We start from the raw sequence: 23,344 nt of genomic DNA on the forward strand, positions 1-23,344 counted from the left end.
GGATGAAGATAGAGAACTTCTCAGATTAACTCTTTAAAGTTACAGAGCTCTATTAACCTGAAACACCAACATTTCCACGAAAGGACTTTGTTAAAATTCAAAACAGTATTTCCTTTGAACTCTCCTCCCCCTCACCTGTTTCAAAGAATTACAGTGAAATAAACATATTTGAACTTGAACATTCACTTGTTTTAATCTTTAAAAATATTAATTTCTACTCTACTTGCATCCCCCAGAAACACTAACCAAACTCCAAGTCCACTACCTCTAATACTCACAGTGTGGAAATGTTTTACATTGTCTTCTAAACCCATGTTTAGCAATAAAGATCATAAAACACTCTGAAGTTAAATTAATTTTATTTGAGGGAAGAGTAAAAGGTAGAAGAAAATGGTGGTTATTATTCTAATGAGAAAATTGTTTTAGTCATATATGAAGAAAACAATTCTAACTTGTCAGACATTTCTACTCTAAGGTATTGACTTACAGTTAAAATATTACTCAGGCCACCCATTTATGGTATTGCAGAAAAATTCATCACTGCACTGCTGAAAGAGGTTATGGGTTAGAGTCCCAGAACTGATCCCCCTTTCAGTTTCCTACAATTTAAGGCAAACTCTTTTCCATGTTTAAATATTCTCTTTGTAGTACATGCAGCATAGAGTGGTGAAATCGCTGGGGCCAAAAAAAAAGAAACAAAAGAAAAGAAAGAAAAGAAAATTGCTTGATTTTATCTTAACAACAGTTAATGCTTTCAGATGATGTTTAAAATGACATTATTGAAGCAATGCTTGGAAAATTCTATATTTCTTTCTGTTTCTCTGTTCAAAATACTTTAAAAACTCTCAATCTTTCCTCAGGACACACTCTGGTGTTTCCAGTTTTGGGAGACAGCCACAGAGCTACCGATTTTATGAAGATTTAAAGTCCCTCCTAGCTAATTTAAATTTTAAATAATTGAAATTATAATCAGGCTTTTTGATAATAAATATGTTAACTGTCACCAATTTTTTTTTTTTTTTAAACTCTTTCATTAACTTTCTTGAACATACATTTCACACTCTGGCAAGTGATCATAAGATATTATAGGGAGACACTAAAAAAATCCCTTCTTTGCCGTTTAAATGTTGCTTAGTGGAAGAAGATTAGATATTATAAAAATGTCTCATGACATTTTCTGTAAGAATAAGCATTATATCTTTACTACTATACATGGTAAACATTTATGGTATACTTTTTAACACATATTTTCAAATCTCTAGTTCGGCTCATTGTTTGTTGAGCCTGTGAGCTGAGTACTATGCTAGGTACCATAAGAAATATGATGATGGCTGATCATAGTGCTCTCAGGGAGCTTACCCCTAAATTTAGAGGTAAATTAATGAATTATAAGAAAATAAGTGCCATCAGGCTCATACAAACATGGAACTCTGAAAATATACATCTAAACTGAGATGATTTCGGTAAAGAAACAAGAATTTTTAGAATTTTTTCAGTTATAGTGAGAGAAGAGAAAATTAAGTGAAGGGAAATGCTTGAGAAAATGTATAAAAAGAAGGCTTAAAACATAGAACTCTTAAGATAACAAGATATCCATATGGTCAAGCATAGATATATATATAAAACCTTAGAGTGAGAAGGGTACAGATGTGATAGTAATTAGGATATCATTTTGTGTAGGGCTATTTGTGATTGACAGTACAAGGTTTAATGCATAAGCACTCAACTTGATTAAAATTGGTTAAAAATACTTCGTATACTTCTTTTAGATTTTACTTCTGAATGTATTTTAAAAGCGGAGACTCTTCCTAAGTTCCACCTTTCTGACCTTACGAAAACCAAGTGAGTATACTTTCAAATTTCAGTAGATTATCTCAGTAGCTTATAGATCTTGAGTTCTAGTCCCAAAAGGAATCACTATAGGCTATTTCATACTGTAGCTGAACATTTCCATGTCAAGGGTAAGGGTTGAGTCGAGATTTAAACTTAACACTTGATGCAGTTGAAAAGAGAATATATGAGCTAATACATTTGCAAAATAAAACTTCTGTGGAGTCATTTGGTGGGGAAGGGTGGGGTAGAGAATAAAGACATTTTTTAATAATAGAAAATTAGAAACGAAACTAATAACAGCAATTCAAATTTTAATGTATTTAAGATGGAAAGAACAGCACTAAAAGACACAGCCCTTACAATTTAGTTTCTAAAATTTGGGGAATCCTAACTTTGATTTCGTGTACACAAATGATTAATTTTACTCTAGCTTAAAGTACAGATGTGCATCCAAACTCAAAGAAGGAAAAAATAATAAAAATTAGAGCAGAAATAAACAAAATTAAGAACCAAAAAAATTAGAAAAGATTCACAAAACTAAGAGATGACTTGTTAAAAAGATAAACAAAATTGACAGATTTTTTAGCTAGACTAGCTAATAAAAGAAGCAGGAAGACCCAAATAAATACAATTAATTAGAAATGAAAGAGAAGACGTTATAACTAATACCACAGAAATAAAGAGGATCATAAGAGACTACTATGAACAACTATACACCAATAAACTGGACACCCTAGTTGAAATGGATATATTCTTAGAAACATACAAACTATCAAGACTGAATCATAAAGAAACAGAAAAATATGAATAGATCAATAATGAGGAAGGAGGTTGAATTAGAAATCAAAAACTTCCCAACAAAAATAGTGCCAGATGGTTTCACTGGTATATTTCACTAAACACTTAAAGATTTGGACCAATCCTTCTCAAACTCTTCTGGAATACTGAAGAGGAGGGAAAACACTGAAACTCACTTTACGCGGCCAGCATCGCCCTGAACCTAAAGCCAGATAAAGATACCGTAAGAAAAAACTATACGCCAATATCCCTAACAAATATAGATATAAACACTCTTAAGAAAATACTCGCAAACCAAATTCAACAGTATATTAAATAAGGGGTCAACAAGAAAAAAAGCCATTATTGCTCTTTCTTGTTCCCGCCTCTTATTTACTGATGCTTAATGGAGATTTTGAGTAGAAGGTGGAGCATTTTTATTTTTATTTTAAAACTAAAACTTTCTAAGTCAATTAAAAAAATTAACTGCCTTATATTTCTTGCTTTCATTTTTTTCACTAAAAAACAACTTTGAATCCTTAATAAAATAAAACATAAAGAATTCATACAATTTAATAGCAAAAACAAAACAAAGCAAAGAATCCCTTTGAAATGTGGGCGGTAGAAGTGAATATACATTTTTCCAAAGAAGGCATACAAATGACCAAAGTATGCTCAACATTACTAATCATTAGGGAAATGCAAATCAAAACCATAATGAAATACCACCTCGTACCTTTTAGAATGGATAGCATCAAAAAGACAAGAGATAAACACTAGTGAGGGTGTGGGAAAAGGGAACACTTGCACACTGTTGTTGAGACTGTAAATCAGTGCAGCCACTATGAGAAACAGTACGGAAGTTCCTCAAAACTTTTTAAATAAATAGAATTATCATATGATCTAGCAATTCCACTTCTGAGTATATATCCGAAGGAAATGAAAACACCATGTTGAAGAGACAGCTGCACCCTCATGTTCATACTGTCCCTAGCACAATTATTTACAATAGCCAACACAAGGAAACAATGTAAGTGTCCATCAATGGATGAGTGGCTAAAAAAAAAAAGTGGTATATACACACAATGGCAAATTATTCAGCTATACAAAAGAATAAAATCCTGGCATTTATAGCAACATGTATGAACCTCGAGGACACTATGCTAAGTAAAATAAATTCGATGGAGAAAGACAAATACTGTATGATATCACTTATGTGGAATCTAAAAGCAAAACAAACAAAAAACCCATAGATACCAAGAAGAGACTGGTGGTTGCCAGAGGCTGGGAATGGGGTGTATGTTTGTGTATGAAATGGGTGAAGATGGTTAACAGGTACACAATTCCAGTTATAAAATGCATAACTCTTTGGGATGTAATGTACAGCATGATGACAATAGTTTGTATTGTATATTTGTATATTTGAATGTTGCTAAAAGAATAGATCCTAAAAGTTCTCATCACAAGAAAGAAAAATTGTTAACTATATGAAGTAATAGACATTAACTAAATTTACTAAATGATCATTTTACAGTATGTCTATCAAATTATTATGTTATGCACATTAAACACACAATGTTGTATGTCAATTATATTTCAAAACAGGAAAAAAAGCAAGATATAGACATGTATACCCATAAATATGGCAAATATACATAAATGATCCACCACAAATTATAAGTAATTGATTTTGAGTATATAAGAAAATTGATTCAATACTTAAAACTAGCATAAGCTTATTAATTTAATAGTTTTGTGATTAAATACAATCTTTTGAAAGTCTGCTGTTCCTCTCAACGTGAAAGGTGCAGCATCAAGTTATCTATACAGATCGTTTTGCAATACAGAACAGTAAGAGAAACAAAGAGGTGCTCTTCCTCACACCTCTGAGTAAACTGGACTCCCCAGCCATCTGACCAACACTTTCGAATTTCTCTTATTTGGGGACAGATAAAGGGCTGAAATGGGAATAGTTAATTTTATCCTCAACTCAGTTTCCCTTGAGGCTATAATGGGAATATTCAAAGTCTCCATTGCCACCCTGCTGTTTGCACCTCATTCAAGGGTTTACTGTTACCTGCAGGGTGAACGTGAGGAACCTGTAGAGAACCTGGATGACTTAAGCTGGCATAAGAATGCAGGCTTTGCTGTCCGCTAGACTAGACGTTTAAATTCTCATTATCCCACTTAGTGTGTGATCCTGATGGAGACTTTGTTTCTGAGTCTAGTGACAACACCAACACTAAAGAGGTTGCTCTCAAAATTGAATGAGATACGTGAAGGACGACTGGGATGACTACTCTCCTAACAGGCCTGTATCTTCTCCCTCTATCCCTTGGCACCTCCATTCACATCTTCATACAGGATTTCCCTGCCTATCTTCCCAGGTTAATAAAAATTTGCTTCCTCCATACAGCTTTTCCCACTCCCTTTCAGCCCTCTTCTGAACTCTTTCCCTTTAGGACCCTTATTAGGGCATCTCACTTTAGTGACACCTTGCACTTAGTTGTCCTCTCTCTCTCTCTCTCTCACTGCTCCTTCACGGTGTCTCAGCAAGCTGTTCCTCCTCTGCTTATTCTGTAAATGCTGGTATCCTCAGGATTCTAGTCTAGAGTCATTCAACTAGTTATTCTTTCTATTTACCATGTAGCTATATTCAAGATATTGCTCTGAGTTCTAGGAATGTCCAGGTGAATAAGATAGTCTGGGTCCTTCATTAGTGAAGCTTATTTAGAGAAACAAGTCGACAAATAGACAATAGCAGATTGATGAGTGCTAGTAAGGAAACAGATCTGAGTGACAGGATAGGGAGGGACTGAAACGGGGCTATTTAGCTAGAGAAGATAGGAAAGACTCTCTGAGTTGCTTAAATCTATGTGAGCTGAATGAAAAAGCCAGTGGTAGAATCAGCTGGGGAAAGAATGCTCTAGTGAGAAGGAACAGAAAGTACAAAGGCATTGAAGCATAAATGAGGAACGGAGAAACTAGTCTAGATGGTTCTAGGTGAGCGAGAGTGAGAGAGAGGTTTTACGATGAGTTTAGAGGTATACAAAGGCCAGGGAAAGGTAAGTGCTTAGATTATTATTAAATCTAATGGAAAGCCATCAGAGATTTATACATAGAAGAGTTGTATGATCTGATTTGGACTCTGGTAGTTTGCAAAGAATGACTGAAGGCATTAAGAGTAGATATATCAAGTTGGGGACTGTAGCAATCCAAGAGAAATGACATGATATCCTGGATTAGGGCGACAGCAGTAGAAATACAGAGCAGTTGATGGATTTAGGATACACTTTGGAGGCAGAAACAAAACAACGTGGTAATGGATTAGATGTGAGGGAGTGAATAAAAGGGAAGAAACAAGGAAAATGACTACAGTTTTGGCTCAAGCCGAAAAGTTAAAGGTAGTGCCATGTACTAAGACAAAGGTGGATGGGAGGAACAAGATTGATGGGAAAATTATGAGTTCTGTCTTGAACAAGCTAAGTTTGAAATGCATATTACCATTCAACTGGGTATATTATTAGGAAGGCATTTGAATATGAAAGTCAAGAAGTAAGTAAGAGGTCTAAGCTGGGGATAACCTTGAGCTATATCACCCTATATCAATGGTATTTAAAGTCATAGGACTGGATGAGATCATCCTGAGAGAGAGTACAGTTAGAGAAGATGGCCAAGATTGGGACCTGGAAAACTCTAGAGTTCAGAGCTCTGCAAAGAGAAAGTAAAGAGAGCAAATTGACTCAACACATGGCCAGAAAGATAGTGAGATAACTGACTTTTGCTGGATGACCTGTTTCACTCCCATGAACTTACACTGCAGATCTGTCTCAGATCTCTACCTCCAGTCCTCAGCAGAGTTCCCAATTTGCCCTTACAACTGTCTCCCAGTCATCTGTATATCCAAAACTGAATTCATTTTCTTTCATTCTAAACATGTCCTCTCTTGTATATTCCCTAGCAGAGTGTATGGTAATATCTATCTACCCAGTTACTTAAAAAGAAACCTTAACATTTAATTCTTTCTTCCCTCTTATAAGCATCCCATCAAATACCAGGTATTATTGGTTCTACCTCCTCATTGTCTCTGGAACAGATAAATGATTCACATCCTTACTCTTACCACTATGTCTTTTGCTGCCACCATCTCATTCCTGGATTACTACAACAGTCCATTAAATGGACTTCTTGCCTTTAATCTTGTTCATCCTCTATTTTGCATACTAAATAAAGTCCAGTGCTGAACATCATAACTTCTCCACTTACTTCCCACCCTTGAGTAGGTCTTCTTAGCCTTCCATACCCCTTAATTTGAGCCTAAGGCCTTCTCTCTAACCCTTTTTTTCTCACATCCATTTACACCAGCCTCTTATTTATATATTTATAATTTTACAGTTTCTTTAACAGATCACATTCTCTCCTGCCCTTGTGCCTCTGCATCTGTGGTCCCTCTCACTGCAACAAATCATCCCTATCTCTTTCCTCTTTACTCTTCTCACTCTGGACAAATGAACTCTTACTTATTCTATTCAGGTTTTAGTGCATTCACTGCTTCCTTTAGGAAGTCTTCAATGACTTTCCAAGAGGGTGTTAGATGCTCTCTTGGATGGTCCAAGAACACCTGCTATTTTTCTTCATCATAGCACTTAACACACCATCCTGCATCTGCCTATTTCCTTATCTGCATCCTCTACCCAGCTTAAACTTCTTGCAGAGTAAGAGCTGTGTCTATTGGTTTCATAGTCATAACCATAATACTTAACTCAGAACCTGACAGAAAGTATTTGTTGAATGAATATATGTACATATTCTCTTTTCTACTGGTTTATAGGAATCTTAAGATCTGCATTTAGCAATTACATCTTTTAACACAAATTTATTTTAGTGACTAAGTGCAGTAAGAACTGGAACACATACAACTTCTAATAAAGAGAAAATGTATGGGATCACATATATGGTGACAGGAGACTGAACAGGGGGTGGTGAGACGTAATGTGATATATGGATGATGTATAATCTCGTGAGCTTGGAACTTTATATAAGCTTACTAACCAGTGTCCCCCCCATGAATAAATGTAATTGAGAAAGAGCAAAAGTATATACTATCAGATACAGAGAAGATGATACTTAGAAAAAATATATCTAGTCATTGAATTAGCAATTGAGGAAAAACAAATTTAAAGTCTCTTCCCATTCATGTGTATTTTCAGCCCAGGTCCCAAAACACAAAAAATAAATCTTCATAAAACGACTGTGACTACAATATAAATGATTCAGTTTCTTTTTTAAGCACTTTGGATAAAAGTGCAAAGACCTCACATAGGAATCTGGAGCCCTAAATTCTCTTAGTGATTCTCCTTACTATCACTAACAAGGTTTGTCCTTTAACTCACTGATTTCTGAACTACCTATGGGCAAATTCCATGTCTTATCTGCCTTCCCTCTCTATCTTAAAGTCTAGCACAGGTATGCAGCAGGTACTCAACATTTTTCGGTTGATTGAATGAAAATAGAATAGATATGATTAACCTTTAATAGGCTCCAATGTTAAACAATAAGCAAACAAACAAAACCTTAAATGTCTTTAAAATATCTATAACTGAACATTTTATACCAATGGGGGAGGGGAGGGAGAGGGGAGGGAAGAAGTGTGAGGTGTGGAATATTAATTAGTACTGGTGTTTCCAGATGATTAAAAATAATCTGAGTTTTCTATTTTCATTTAAGATAGTTATTTCATAGCTGGCTAGAAGTTTATGATTTCTCAATTTTCTTAAAGGTATCTACTATTAATAAAATATCTTCACTGTGAAAGAGTAAAATTACATATTTAATTTCATTATGAAACACACACACAAAAGAGAGAAATCTGTTGTCAGATTTCTGTTCTGTTCCCATTCTGACAGACTAACCTGGCCTAGGTACGATTTTAAATAAAAGAAAGTTGTCAGAAGCATATTATGTCGGCCATTAACAAGAATCAATGGACACAGTGTATTAAGACTTCTAACCCTGGAAATCAGTTTAAGCTGACTATTTAATGTAAACATCCAAAGTCAGTGGGTTCTTGTCCAGGATTGTGCAGAGCATTTCCATCAGGGTAAGAACAGAAATTTCAAATTTCCACCCAGAAAAGGTTGAAGACTCATTTTGATCCAGAAACCTGGTTATTTACACTTGACTTATCCTAGAACAAATTCAGACTTCAAATACTCTTAATCAGATGCAAATTTAGAGTTATATTGTTACAAACTCAATCACCTTGGTTGAATAACTCATAACTGAAATGAACCCCAATAGTGAATACATAAAAAATATTCATGCAGATATTCCTCATAGTGTATCTAGTTTTGCCGGATGCAGCCACCATCCAAACATATACGCCATACAAAAGGCATCTATTTGTATTTCTGCCGTGCAAGTTGTAACTTATGGAATTCCAAACTTAATTAAACTGGCATGCATTTCAATCATTTTCCAGCAGATGTTGAAATTTAATAGCTTTGTCTTTTTATTCCTGTTTCTTTTAAAACACTATCACTATTTGAATTCGAGTTTACATCCGCTGTCATTTCAATTCTTTGGTGGAAGGAGACTGGTTTTAATTGTTAACAAGCTTCTTGCTGTTTCTTCTTTCTTATGGCAGGTCATTATGTGAAAAACAAACAAACAAAATCAACAAAAAAAAACCCCAAGAAGACATCAAAGCATAAAATTAATACTAAATTAATCCCAAACTTTGAGATTAATTGGAAACACTATCTTCTCACCACTGTGCCTTTACCCTCTCACATTTTATTCTTCTTTATCCTCTAATCTAGTAAATGAACTTGTGCACACTCAGTAAAGATTCAAGAAATATAAAAGGGTTAACTAGTAAAATAAAGATGCCCTAGTTAGGTTTTTTAACTTGTTGCACATAAAAATAAATCAAGTGTCTCTGTCCTTTATACTTTATTTAAAACAGCAAGAAGAAATAATTAGATGATAAAAATAAAAAAGGAGTTTCCCAATTTGGAAAACTGATTTTACAGATGACTCAAAATGTAATATGGAGAAATATATGAGAGAGCCCTGCTCAGTGCTGGGCAGTTGATTAGTCACAAATTGAATAATCAACTTCTTCAATTTTTGTAGAAAACTGTTCTACCAGTTCCCACCGAAACAAAAGAACATATGAAAATACTCATGCATCTTTAGAGTGAGTGTTATTTATTCTGCTAATGGCTAACTGTATAACACAGGTATTTATAGTGACTTCCATAGCCGAAGAGTTTGTGTTAAAGAGAAAAATAGCTGAGCTCTTTTCTCCTCTGAAATCACATAAATACAGAGTAGCTATCATGACCAATCATTTCAGTTTCTTCTTATGTTCCCTTAATACAGACACTGAAATAGAAACTAAAAACTCATAAGATAGTGAATTTTTGCTTTAGTTTTCTTATACATTTATAGCATTGGTTCCTTAGCTTTGAGATCCTGTTAAGAATCTTATGAAAGCAACTGGTCTCCTCTTCCTAGCAAAATTTTTGTAAAATTTCCAATAAGTTTATAGCATCCTATAAATTAATGCTTAGAATATTTAGCAGCTAAAAACCAACTGAACACGCGTATACCACTTGTCTTTTAAAACTCCCTCCCCTTCCTCCTGCGGCATACCAGAGGAACTACGCAATACAGGATCTTGCTTAAAATGTGTTGGTCATTCTGGATACACTTCAAATCATCGCAAATCCAGTTTTCTGCACTCCAGTTTCAGCCTTTACTCTCCTTTTAAGGAGAGTTTCCATGCTTAAAGTGTTCATGTTTGTGTTAAAGCAATCACTTATGGAATTAAATTTATTATCCAAACTAGAAACTCATAAGATAGTGAATTTTCACTTTAGTTTTCTTATATATTTATAGCATTGGTTCCTTAGCATTGAGATTCTGTTAAGAATCTATGAAAGCAACTGGTCTCCTCTTCCTAGCAAAATTTTTGTAAAATTTCCAATGGGTTTATAGAATCCCATAAATTAATCCTTAGAATCCTTATTGGCTAAAGATTTTAGCTCTTCAGTTTCATTTGAAGAGTTCAAACCTTAATTGAAAATGTAAAAAAAATTTGACTCTAAAACCTGTTGGTTTATTTTTGTCCTCGTGAGACTGGCTGATAATTTATTCTCTCATCTTGAAAGCTCATGTTCTTTTTCGAATTTCCTCGAAAGCAGCATGCACTATTAAGTCCATTTAAGGAACTAATTTTCATGTTCATGAACAAAATTAGGCTGGAAGACTTGTAGAGAAGTGGTAACACAAGAGCAGACATCCAAGCCCTCTTTCCAGTAAATGATTGAAATAATCAACAAAAAAACAAAAAATTGAAAAATACCCTGCGCATTAGCACTAAAAAACAAATGAACAGTGTCAGCTGAGAGGCAGAAAGTTTGAAGAATTTCTAAATAACATGCAGATGAATTCATATTAAGAGACATCACTAAGAATCTAATGACGACCCTCCTTCCAAAGCCAGTTATGGAATGCTGTGGAAAATAAGAAAACCTGCGCCGACTGCCTTACTTGCAGGACATGGGTTGGAGTAGACGGGGCTCACAGGAAAAAGCATACTTTGTAATTGAAGCCCACACTCCTGTCCCATAGCTGAGAGGGAACTAGAAACAATAGAAACCCAACAGTGCTGTGGTTTCTCTCTCTGAGCTACATGTTCTTGTGGCAGGCTTGCCATGACATAGGAGAGCTGTTTTCCCAACCGAAAGGCACCTTCCTAATGTAGAGCGGCAAAAGCTAAAGATGAACGAGCCTTTGGAGAAACAGGTATGTCTTATTTAACCATGAAGCAGCCAAAGGAAGCCGTGCTGGGGAAAGAAAACATGCACGAACTCTCTGAACAGAACACTTATGGGTGGCAAAACTTTTCTCCAATCTGGCTTCTCATTCAGATTTGACTGACCTTGATTAAGAGTGCCCAATTTCCTCAACTGGTAGGGCTCATTGGGGGAGGGGAGCCCTATATGAGATTGAGCTCTTCCCTAACTAAGTGGGCTGAAGCACCAAAACTGAAAGTCAAATGAAAACAAATTATGAACCTGGACTAGAGGTTACGACAAGTGAAAGAGAGAGATGATGGCAGCGGCTGAGGGAAAGGGGTGGGAGGTTAGGATCTGATCTCTTAAGCAGTATTTTCAACAAACAGAAAAAAGTTTTATAGTGATAATGTATTAAATATACCGCTAAATGAATGTTTTCAACGATCTAAGAAGATTCTATCAAATGTATATGGTAGCAGGTGAGTAGGTCTTCTTTCACAGATGCATAAAAAGAGGGAACAAATCCAGAATAACATCTATGAAAAAACACCAAACTTCAACTAAAAGAGGAAAATAAATGTACTTTCAAGAGTAGAAGAAGAGTATGCTTTCAGGAATGAATTGCTTAGTGTTCTAGAAATAAATTTAGACCTCATGGGCCTTATCTTGCCAATGAAAGTTTTCATAGGTACTCTTTGAAACAGCTGAATAATTAGATTATTAAATAGGCTAGAATTAAGAAGGAAATTAAGAAGTTAAGGAAAATAAGCCAGGTAACATAATTTCACAGCAAAATATAAAACAATTAAAAGATGCATCCCCCACTCACAAAGAAATTAACATTACAAATAAAATTATGTCAAGTAGAGAATAAGCTGAAGAGATGTTTCTATTTCTAAATAAGTTTTGCTCAAAAAATAAATTAAAACTTAAAAATATAATTTCTAATAAATGGTAATAAATACAGCACATCTCAAAATGCATAGGCTGTAGCCAAATTATAATTGAAGTCTTAAAGTCCTTTTATTGACAACAGAAAATAGAATAAAAATAAATGACATAAGCATTCTAACACAATAATTTAGGAAAACAAAACAACAAATTTAAGCAAAGGAGAAAAGTCATTTGCAATAATAAGAGAATAACAAAAACATATGCAGTAGGCTTAATAAATAAATCCAAGAATTAGATTATTCAAAAAGAATTACACGGACAAAAAAGATCGCTACAGCAACACACACACACACACACACACACACACACACACACACACACACACACACACACCAGTGTGGACAGAGGTGTATGTATATCTATAGATATAGAGAATATTAAAAGAATAATAGAATGGCATATACCTTAGACCAATAAATTAGAAAACCTAGATAGATTAAATGAGCTTACAGGGAGATATATATTGCTAAAATCAGCTCAAAATAAAGGTAAACAAATATATGTCTACTGTTAGTGTACGGCTGAAACTTATTGGATTTCATTAACCAATGTCGCCATAGAAAATACATTAAAAAAAAAAAGAAGAAGAAGAAGTTACTTATCTAAAATTCTAATAAGAAGAAGGTATAAAACCTAAGGCTATATTCAAATGCAGTATTCCATCCTGCATTTGATGTAGAAAGTTTATTTACCCTCCTCTAAAACTATGGGTTTTAATAATCACTTTACTATTTGGTTAGGGAACTTGAAGCTCAGAAGTCTTTCCTAAAATGCTCACTAGAGATCCACCATATTGACTTAGTCCCTCAAGCTTGCATATATTCTCAGCTATGTCCTCTTAACAGTGCAAAGGACCTAGATGGCAATGCCAAACATAAGGCCTCCCCTAAGAGCCTACATTCTAAAGTACACTGACCACTTTCCTCCTCTTATCTGAGGGTGAAAAACAGAACAAAACAAAGCAAACAAAGAAAAAAAAAACTGCTGGATAAGAAAATCACCAACTAAACTTTCTGGAAATTTCAAAATATTTCCTCTATTCCTGTCTTATAAAACAAGGTCTTGAGGGCGTTTATTCATCAAAAGTTATCACCCAATAAACATCAAATATCCACAACAGCTTTCAAATTTATTTTCTTATAGTGAAACATTTATGTTCATCAGTACTACAGAAATTAGAACATTGACTACATCCCTAAAGTCTCCTGAAATAGCCAACAAAAGCTCAAGTCCCAACTGTAATAAATGTAATTGGGGTAGTATACTTTGGGGAGGAAAAAAGTATCGAATGTTACAGATGCAAGTGTTTTGTTAAAATTGAGATTCTCTGAGGTTCTAGCTCTGAAATAATGTAACTTTGTACATGAGATTTCCATGCCTAAACACCTAAAGTTCCAACTGCCCACCTCCACAGTTCTTCCACGCTACCGTACCCCTTCCACCATGGGCAGTTGTGGAATCCATTCTAAGAAGGAGCCAGAGAGGATAAAGAAAAAGAAAAGATATGAAAAACACCACAAAGTGAATTCATTCTTTTGAAGAGTGTGATTAAGTGTCTACCATGTAGTGCATGATATTAAGTATAAGGAGATAAGACACAGCCGTTGTCCTAGGGATTTCAGAGTTTGTAGAGAAGACAGGCACAAATGACTACAGTAAGTATGATGTTGAGAACAACAGTGCCACAGATATAAGGCTTTGCTGATGAGTAACTTGAACTGGGTTTTTAAGGAGAAAGGGCAAGTATCTAAGAGAGGAACAGCAAATACAAAGGTTTAAATCTGTGAATTGTTTTGTTTGAGACCTATAGTTAGGAATAATTACATTACAGAATCTGAGGGACAATATGATGACAAGGAGGTTGAAGAAGAATCAAGAGTCAGCTCAGGGATGTGAAGCACAGAGTTTGGTTTCCTGTAGGCCAGAGGTTTTTCAAACCGAGTTCTTTAGATACCAAGGGTTCACAGAGCTCTTCAGAGTTGCACTGGCTGAAGTGAGGGAAGGCAGGTGGCCTTGTGCATCCCTCCATCACATCCATCTCTGCACTGACCTGATAAACTCCATTTTAATTGTAAAAACTTTGTGGGGTAGGGAGAAGGAGCTTCTACTGCTATGTTTGGCAAAGGGCATCCATTAAAGGGTATTAAGAAGGGCTGTGAATGGTTAGATTTGCATCAAGAACCAGCATACTGGGGCACATTAAATTGACCACCAAAAAAAAAAAAAAAAAAGAATAGAAGCAGAGAGAACAATAAGGACACGATTAATTCAGCGGAAAAGGAAATTTGAAAAAGTGATAAGAATGAAGGTGTAGGTAAGTGAGATTTGGGAGTTTGTGTGGGAAAGACAGGTAGAAATTCTTGCCCAACAAGTTCAACATTCTCAACAAAGTAAGAAACAAGCTATCTGGGAGAATTTAAGGGAGGAGTCTGTTGTGTGCACGTGTATGCATATGTGTGTGCACATGTGTAAGTGTTCAACGAGATTCAAGATCTTGAGAAGATGGCCAAGATTCTTTTTGTAAGTTCCTTCAAGACCCCCAGTAAAATTTTAAAAAACTATACATGCCTTCAGTTGACCATTATGAGTTATACATATACATTATACAATCACAGATTCTCCCAGAAACCCATTACTTGTTCTCCCAGTCTTCTCAACATTAAAAAAGTTAAAATAACACACTAATTTCACATTTTTTAGGAAAAGGTTGGGTCAGATTAACATCTATAAAGGTGGGTAAACATTTCTAGGGCCTTTATTTGCATTGGAACTTTCTTTCAGAGTACAAAGTGTTTTCACTAAGACTTTCATTTCTGCTTAAAATATACTATGAGATCAAGAGAGGCAACTGATGCTTCATCTTTTGGTAAGGAAACTGAAACACCCGAATGGTGAAAATAACTTTTGTAGGTCCAGTCATGGCTTACTTGTTCTAAACTCAAAGTACATGTCATATATAGATAGGCATTAATACCAAAAATGCTATAGTGCTATTTGTGTACTTAGAGATTGCCTAAGTTCTCAGCAGAATCCCAAGAGAGTGTCAGTAGTCTCCCATAATTCAGTCTCTTGGAACATAGAGACTATGAGGCCATTCTGGGCTTTAAAATACACACAAGATACCACATATAACAAAGGTTTCATTTTCACACAGTCCGGTCATAACTTGTACCATAATGTGGCATGTGTAATGGAGAGAGTAAAGAAATATATAAAGAAAGAGTTGTAGTGCTATTGTAAATAGAAAAATAAACATTTTCTCCTTTAAATACTCTTCTGCTCACTTTCTAGATAATTATATTTTATTAAAAACAAGAAGACTCTTAATAACAAATATATGGGTAGCAGAGTAGTTTAAAGAACGCTGCATTTGATGATCTCTAGGGTCTATTTTTGCTTAAAGTTCTATGTTTCAAAGGTTAAATTTATCAAGCTTTTTAAAACAATGACCATGAATTTCAATTTGTAAGATTAATCTTTAAGAAAGAGACATTTAAAGCCTTAAAGTCCAGGTGGTGATTTAAATTTGAGATAACCAAAACCATTTTTCTTCTGAAAGAGAAACAAGAAAAAAGTACAATGATAGAAATATTATTACATCTTAAACTACTAAAGAGATAGAAAGTGACTTATTTTAAATCAAAAAACATCAACAATGACTAGGTTAAAGAATCTAAGCATAGACAAGCAATGACCCTCTTCTAGTCTTATCAATGCTTCTTTCACCCTTTCTAAACAAGGTAGATCTGTTTAATAAAAGAGGATAAAAATATCTGCATTAATTAGAAGAAATGCTATAAAACAGTGCTAATGGGCAAATCCAAACCTTCTAACTCTATTCTACACAAGCAAGCTACAAATTACTAACACTTCTTACAGCCAGAGCTGAGAGTTGGGCTGAGGGGTGCTCTCAATATGGAGATCTGAGGCCAGTCCAGTTTCTGCCAATAGCTAACAGCATGACCTTAGGAAAGTCATGTTTCACCTCTGGCCATCCTAACTTCCTTATTTCCTTTCATGACAAACTCAAAAGAAATTTCATTCCTCTCCTTTATCTCCCATGCAAATTCACAATTAAATCCTCATGATTTTTCCTTAAAGGATAACAAATCTATCTTTTTTCAGCCTTATCTCTATTATCGTAATCCATGTTTGCAACCTCACTCCTTAATCACTCGAACCATCTCCCTACTCTTCTAAACCTGTCAAAACAGAAATATTGTTAAAGACCTGAATTCACGTTACATATCTCCTTCAATTTTCCTCAATATGTGGAGGATAGCATGTAATAATCTTTAGCCTGGCCTTAGGGTTTTAGAAGATTTGGCCTCACCTGCTTTTCCATCTTCTCTGCCACTATTTGCCAACTCTACGCAAGGGTACCTGCCCCATTCCCTCCCCTCCACACACACACACCACCTGATATCTAGCGGACCCCTGCGCTCAAAGCCAACATCTTTACTTCACTCCATCTCCTGCTGTTTCTCCTCCACTGCTCTCAACGAGGACGTCATTCCTGAGTGTGTATGTGTGTGTTGCTTTATGGCAGGCAGTGTGAATGCTATATGACTATACCATGTATAAAAATAACATTAATTAGAACTTTTTCCTTGGAGGGTTCCTTTTTTCAGCCTTACTGCAGTATAAATAACAAAACTGTAAGATATGTAAAGTGTACAATATAATGGCTTGATAGAGACATATATTTTGTGAGAACATTTAGGTTCTACTCTCTTAGAAAATGTCAATTATTAAATTTTAATACAGCGTTAGGAATTATAGTCACCATGTTATACATTAGATTCTCAGACCTTATTCATCTTACAACTGAAAGTTTGTACCCTTTTACCAACGATCTACCTTTTTCCTCTCCTTCAGGACTCAGGCTACAACCTGCCACTTCCCTTTGTGAAGTCTTCTCTAACTGTTTTAGTCTAAATGAAACTTGCTGTTCCTATGACTTCCAAAGTTCTTATCTGTTATCACTTACTTGGGTACATGGGTCAATGCTTATTGGTGGCTTAAGATGCTCTGATTCTCTTTACTTCACCCTGGAAAACCTTTTATTCACCTAGGGCTTTGTGCTTTTCCCCCTCTACCTGGAATACTCTTCCCCCATGTGACTTTATGGTTATGTTTCATTCCTTTTTTCACACTTCTACTAAAAAAAAAAATTCTCATGAGGTCTTTCTTGACTACTCCATCTTCAATTACTACCTTAATATACCCCTACTTTCCTTTTTCTACTTAAAATATCTGCTTAGCACTTCTTGGTATTGAACATACTATACATTTTATTTGTTTTTGTTTATGTCTCTCTCCCACTCTAGGTTCTAAGCTAAACAAGGAGAGAGATTTTTGTGTGTTTTGCTCATTAATGTAGCTCAGTTCTTAAAGAGTGCCTGGTATTTGATAAGTGCTCAAGAAATACTCAATTGATTGATTTCACTATTAAAAAACTGAAAACAACATTAATAATAGTAATTGATAACAAAAAATGCTAATATAAAATTGAGACCTTACTATGTGTCAAGCCCTGCACATATTATCCATATAATATTATATGAGCTCATTAGTTTTAACTATAACCTATTTTCCTCCTTGCCAAAAAAAAAAAAAAAAAAGGCTTAAAGAAGTTAAATAATTTTAAAGAGGTTAAATAATTGCAAGAATATAGAGCTAATAAATGTTACTAAAAATAAGCCCTGGGTTTATTTGCTACTGAAAATAAGTTCTAGACTAAACTTATCCAACTGTAAAAAATAAATGCCAAAGTTTTTTGGATATGAGGAAAGGACTCCAAGAGTTACTTTTAAAATCTTTTATACAAGCAGCTAATATTTTAATTTCCTGCCATCTTTTCTTGTTAGTAACTTATTTTACACTTTTCCCTAACTTTTACACTTTCTTACTCACCTACCTTTCATTTCCAAGAAGAGAAAATCATAAGACTTCACTACAGAGATAAAAATTCCATTAAAAAAAATTGTCTCAGTTTTCATGTTAAGCCCAAGTACAGAATGAGTAGCCACAGTCCCCTCAGTGAGAGGCAAAGTGTCCACTAAGGGAGGAGGGGGAAAGTGAAGAATGCTTTATTCATAATTACCTAAGATTTTCCAGCATGAGAGGGGAAAGAGGAAGTCTATTTTCGGTGACAATGATTACTCTAAAAACATTAACATGCAAGGGGAAAATTTTCATTCTGAGAGTTACTACAGTGCTGAGTTCTCTTTCCCTTACAGAGTGACTTAAAATTCCCAGGGCAGAGAGGTAATCTAGGCAGATGCACTTGCCCCATGTCTCGAAAATGGCAACATCCAGGAATCATGGGAGTTTAACTGAGGACACACTGGGAAGGATTTCTCAGCACCAGGTCAGACTCTAAGAAGTATCAAGTGGCAGAATGCATACTTATATCCTCAGGCGTCTGGAGTGAGGGCAGAGATTACAGCTACACAGGCTTTTCAGAAGATTTGTTATGCTGAAGACATAAACAGGATTCAGGAAATCAAAGCTGAATTACCTGCTATAGGAGTTATAAAGGGGAGGGGGGGAGACTCATCATTTTCTCTACCTAACTTCCACTTTATTTCTTACAAGGCTTCATGATTTTAATTGGCTTATAGTACAGACAAAGCTACATATATATACTACAGTTCATTCCAGTTTTCATCTTAAATATTTTGGAAAAGAATATATCAGTTCCCTACTTCTATACATCGACCTTAAGTGATAATGAACTGATAAATATCCCTTAGGTAGAGACATTCTTTAGGATGTCAGTGACTTTCAGGACAAACTGATCTTTATTAAAATCAACCTGAAGAACTTGATATATAAAGTATTTGGTGTCTCCCTCTCTGTCAGTACCTCTATTTGTCTTTTCAGAAAAATCACATAGGTTCTCCTGAGTTCTGTTATTCTATACTTTAGTTCTCCACTAGTTTTGTGGAATCAAACAGTCATGAAACTGGGCTGCCTTGGCTCAATAGGTGCTCATTTTTCAGTCCAGCAAATAACCACAAACATCACCTTTTTGGTCTCCAACAAGACAGAGATAAAATGGCCATAAGTGAGGTAAAATGGACAGGAGAAGTACTGTAACGTGTGGTTATAGATATCACATTTTTCCATGCTTCTCGCTATATTTGAATGGTTCTTATATCTCTTTTTTAAATTCACAGACACTGAGAATCTGATGAAAATTTTTTGTCCAGAATAAAAATGTATATATATATATATATATATATATATATTTATATACACACAAAAGCACACAACTTTAGGAAATTCATAGATCTTAAAATTTAAGCTATATGTTCAAAGTACAGATAATAAAGATATTTGAAAGAATACAGAGTAATTTAGGGTGAAGGCTGGAAGAGTCATTGGCCATTAAAGTGAGAAGAAACTTATAGTCCTTGCAAATCAAGCACCAGCTGCCCCCATGGTCTCACCAGCAGCTCTTTCCCTCACTGCTCCTCCTGGATCATGGCCTGTTGGCTGCTGCTGAGCCCATCTCCTGCTTCCAGGCGTAACTCAACAGGAGCAAGGGTGAGTAAACAATCTTGAGAGGGGCTGCTGCTGAATGTTGGCCAGCCTGGGAAAGACACAGAGATTGAACATTTTTAAGTTAGTAAAAAGGAACGAGGCATGTACATCTGGTATGAAAGCTATTACATATAGTTTAAAAGGTTTAATAAGCCTACAATTGGCTACTTCTACTACACCATTGGCTGTTAACGACAACAAGAAAAAGGATTCAAGGATCTTTCTCAAAGCAGCGGAACTCCCAAAGGCACCATAGTAACACTGTCTAACATGTACAGAGCACTTGGAATGCCCAAAGTATCTCCACTTACATCGGTGCTCCTCACATCTTCATTGTGATAACCAACTGGGCTTAGGACCCGCTGGCTTATATTCCTTCATCTGTTGAATCCAATGGCTCTCAGGTTTGATTGTAAATAGTATTACGCCTCTGCTCAGAGACTGTGATTTGTTGGGCTAAAATGAAGCCTCATTCCCCAGGTGATTCTAAGGTGCAGCCATTTGTACTTGTTGAGATGTAACACTAACTTAACTCCTAAATAGTAAATGTTTATTCTCAACACTATGCTACTATATCAAGGCAATGTGCTAAGTGCTATGGAAAAGGTAAAGCATTATAACAAACAGTCTGGGTGCTCAGGGGCTTAAATTTAGCTAGAGAGATTAGATACGAACTTTAAAAAAGATCACCTCATTAAAAAAAAATACTTTGAAAATATAACTAAAGAAAGGGGTTCATTAGTCAAAGATGCAGTAAAAATCTTGGGTGCTACAAAAAAGTGGAGACAACCATGAAATAAAGGAAAAAGTTTAATACATGAGGAAATTTTTCTGAGTTCTAAGGGTGACATTCAGAGAAAGAGAACAGGAAGAGAGCACCGTTTTCAAGCAGATAGAGCTGCAAGAATATGTACAGCAAACTGAAGGAGACAAAAAGCCCAAAAAGGGATTTCTATAAAAGAGCAGTAAAAGAATTTGGACTGGAAGATTTGAACCAGAACATAAAGAGTATTGGTAAAGTGGCTAAAGGAGTTGGGACATTTTCCCAAATATCTGGAAATAGTATCTAGAATAGTATTGGAAACTCTTGAAGGCTGGTGTCCCAAAGGGTCTTAGTAAATTTACTGGGTTCTTACTAAATGCCAAAAGCTATGCTGGATGCACTACATATGTTACCTCATTTAATACAAACAGCTGGTGAGGTAGTTGTTATCATCACTATTATACAGAGTAAGAAGAGAGGTCACTTAATTTTCTCAAGGTTACATGGCTAGAAACAGTAGGCTGAGACTGTGGCACACTGTTTCTTTAGAAACATGGCATCATACACATCATGCATTAAGATTTAGGGTTTTGAAAAATTGAGATATGATTCACATATCATACAATTCAGCAGTTTTTGGTATAGTTAAAAAGTTATAACATTATTGCCACTATCTAATTCCAGAATGATTTCATCGCTTCCAAAATAAATCCAATATTCATTAAGGGTCAGTTATCATTCACCCCTCCTCCAGCTAATTGATTTTCTATCTGTATGGATTTATCTATTCTGGATATTTCATATAAATGGAATTATGTAAAATTTGGCTCTTTGTGTCTGGTTTCTTTTACTTAATGCAATGTTTTCATGGTTCATCTACATTTTAGTGTGTATTAGTACTTGATTCATTTTTATGGCTGAGTAACATTCCCCTGTCTAGATATATCACAGTCTTTATTCATGATGAATATTTGAGTTATTTCTATTTTTTAGAAATTATAAATAATGTTGCTATGAACATTCATTTATAAGTATTTTTTATTGTGGTAAAATATATGTGACAAAAATTTTACCATCTTAACCATATTTTAAGTGTACAGTTCTGTGGCATTAAGTACATTCACATTGCTGGGTAACCATTACCACCGTCCACCTCTAAAACTTTTTTGTCTTCTCAAACTGAAACTCTGTACCCACTAAACCCTAACTTCCTATTTCCCCTCTCCCAAGCCCCTGGTAAACACAATTCTACTTTTTGTCTCTACAAATCTGACTATTCTATGTTCCTCATAGCTATTTTATTTAGCATAATATCTTCAATATTTGTACGTATTATATCATGTGTCCTAATTTCCTTCCTTTTTGAGGCTGAACGGTATTCCATCATATGTACTACGTTTTGTTCATCCATTCATTGGTTGATGGACACTTGGGTTGCTTCCACCTTTAGGCTATTGTGAATAATGCTGCCTTAAACATGAGGATTTATTACTTATAAGTTTTTGTGTGGACATATGTTTTCATTTTCAGTTCTCTGGGAGTAGAAGCGCTGGGTCATATGGTAATTCTATGTTTAACCTTTTGAGGAACTGTCAAACTATTTTTGCAAAGTAGCTGCACTATTTTACATTCCCATCAGCAATGTATGAGTGTTCCAGTTTTTCCACATCCTCACCAACACTCGTCGTCTATCTTTATTATAACCATCCAAATGTGAAGTACAAGATTTGGGTGTTATGATTGTTCAATGCAAGATACTGGCTTATTGTAGGAGTTCGGGTATAAAGTGATAAGAGAGCCTTTGCTTAGGAGGAAATGAAATAAAATGATCAAGCAGGGAAATACGAATTGAGAAATGAATGGATTTTAGTAACATTCTAGATATAGGGAGAAAAACAACTCGATTTAGTAATAAAGTTTTGAGTTTGGTAGCTTGGAAGAATGATGGTATTAATCAAAGAAATAGATAATTCTAGAAGGAATCTGAAATGACGAAATCAATTCTTGACATGATATATTTGAGGAAGATACACATTCCAAATAAATAATTACCCGACAGGTAGAGTTAGGAGGTCAGGTTAGAGACAATATCTCTCATTTTTAGAAAGGGTCAAAGCAGCACTGGTAAGACCCAGTGAGAGTCAGTGTCCGTATATGCTTAGATTCCTAAGGCTAGATTTAGCAACTTCTGGACCAAACATCGAGAAAGACAGAGCAACAGAACTATATACTTGCCTTCTTGTTTTCTGTTTAAAATAGCTAAACAAAACTTAAATAGTAAAAATAACATTCTTTACACTCAGAGTTTTATTGGAACTTTAGCTATAAATCCATTGAGTTGGCGGTAGATTTTTTATCTATAGATTGGAGCATTCAGAACAGCAGTGCCCATGGCTCAGGATGGTATGAGTAAGCTTAATGGGAGTGCCCCCTAAGGCCTGACACAGGATTGGGAGTCCTAGAGGAATGAGTGTCACTACAAGCAGTTATCTGGTTGGCTGGGAACCACGCTGGCAAACTATGTTCACTGTGCTTCTAACAACCGCCTTATAAAAGAGGCTATCCCACAAATAGAATGTACACCTGTAAGAGACCACAGGTCTCTTGTTAGAACACAATTCTTCAATGGTCAGCAATCCTGACTTTGTTCAGTTTGGGA

The 23,344-nt window shown here is 35.3% G+C and overlaps 1 protein-coding gene across 4 annotated transcripts in view; it reads right to left on the reverse strand.

The window, feature by feature from the left end:
• The window catches only part of TET2 (tet methylcytosine dioxygenase 2), a 114,199-nt gene that overhangs the window by 56,586 nt on the left and 34,269 nt on the right, over positions 1 to 23,344 (reverse strand). For all 4 annotated transcript variants that reach the window (XR_001597279.2, XM_036227645.1, XM_016147939.2 and 1 more), the window contains exon 2: positions 19,829 to 19,971. The gene's annotated coding sequence lies outside the window, so the exon portion shown is untranslated. The remainder of the gene's footprint in view (positions 1 to 19,828; positions 19,972 to 23,344) is intronic.

This window comes from Rousettus aegyptiacus, unplaced genomic scaffold (assembly GCF_014176215.1).
Source record: "Rousettus aegyptiacus isolate mRouAeg1 unplaced genomic scaffold, mRouAeg1.p scaffold_m13_p_10, whole genome shotgun sequence".
NCBI classification, from domain to species: domain Eukaryota; kingdom Metazoa; phylum Chordata; class Mammalia; order Chiroptera; family Pteropodidae; genus Rousettus; species Rousettus aegyptiacus.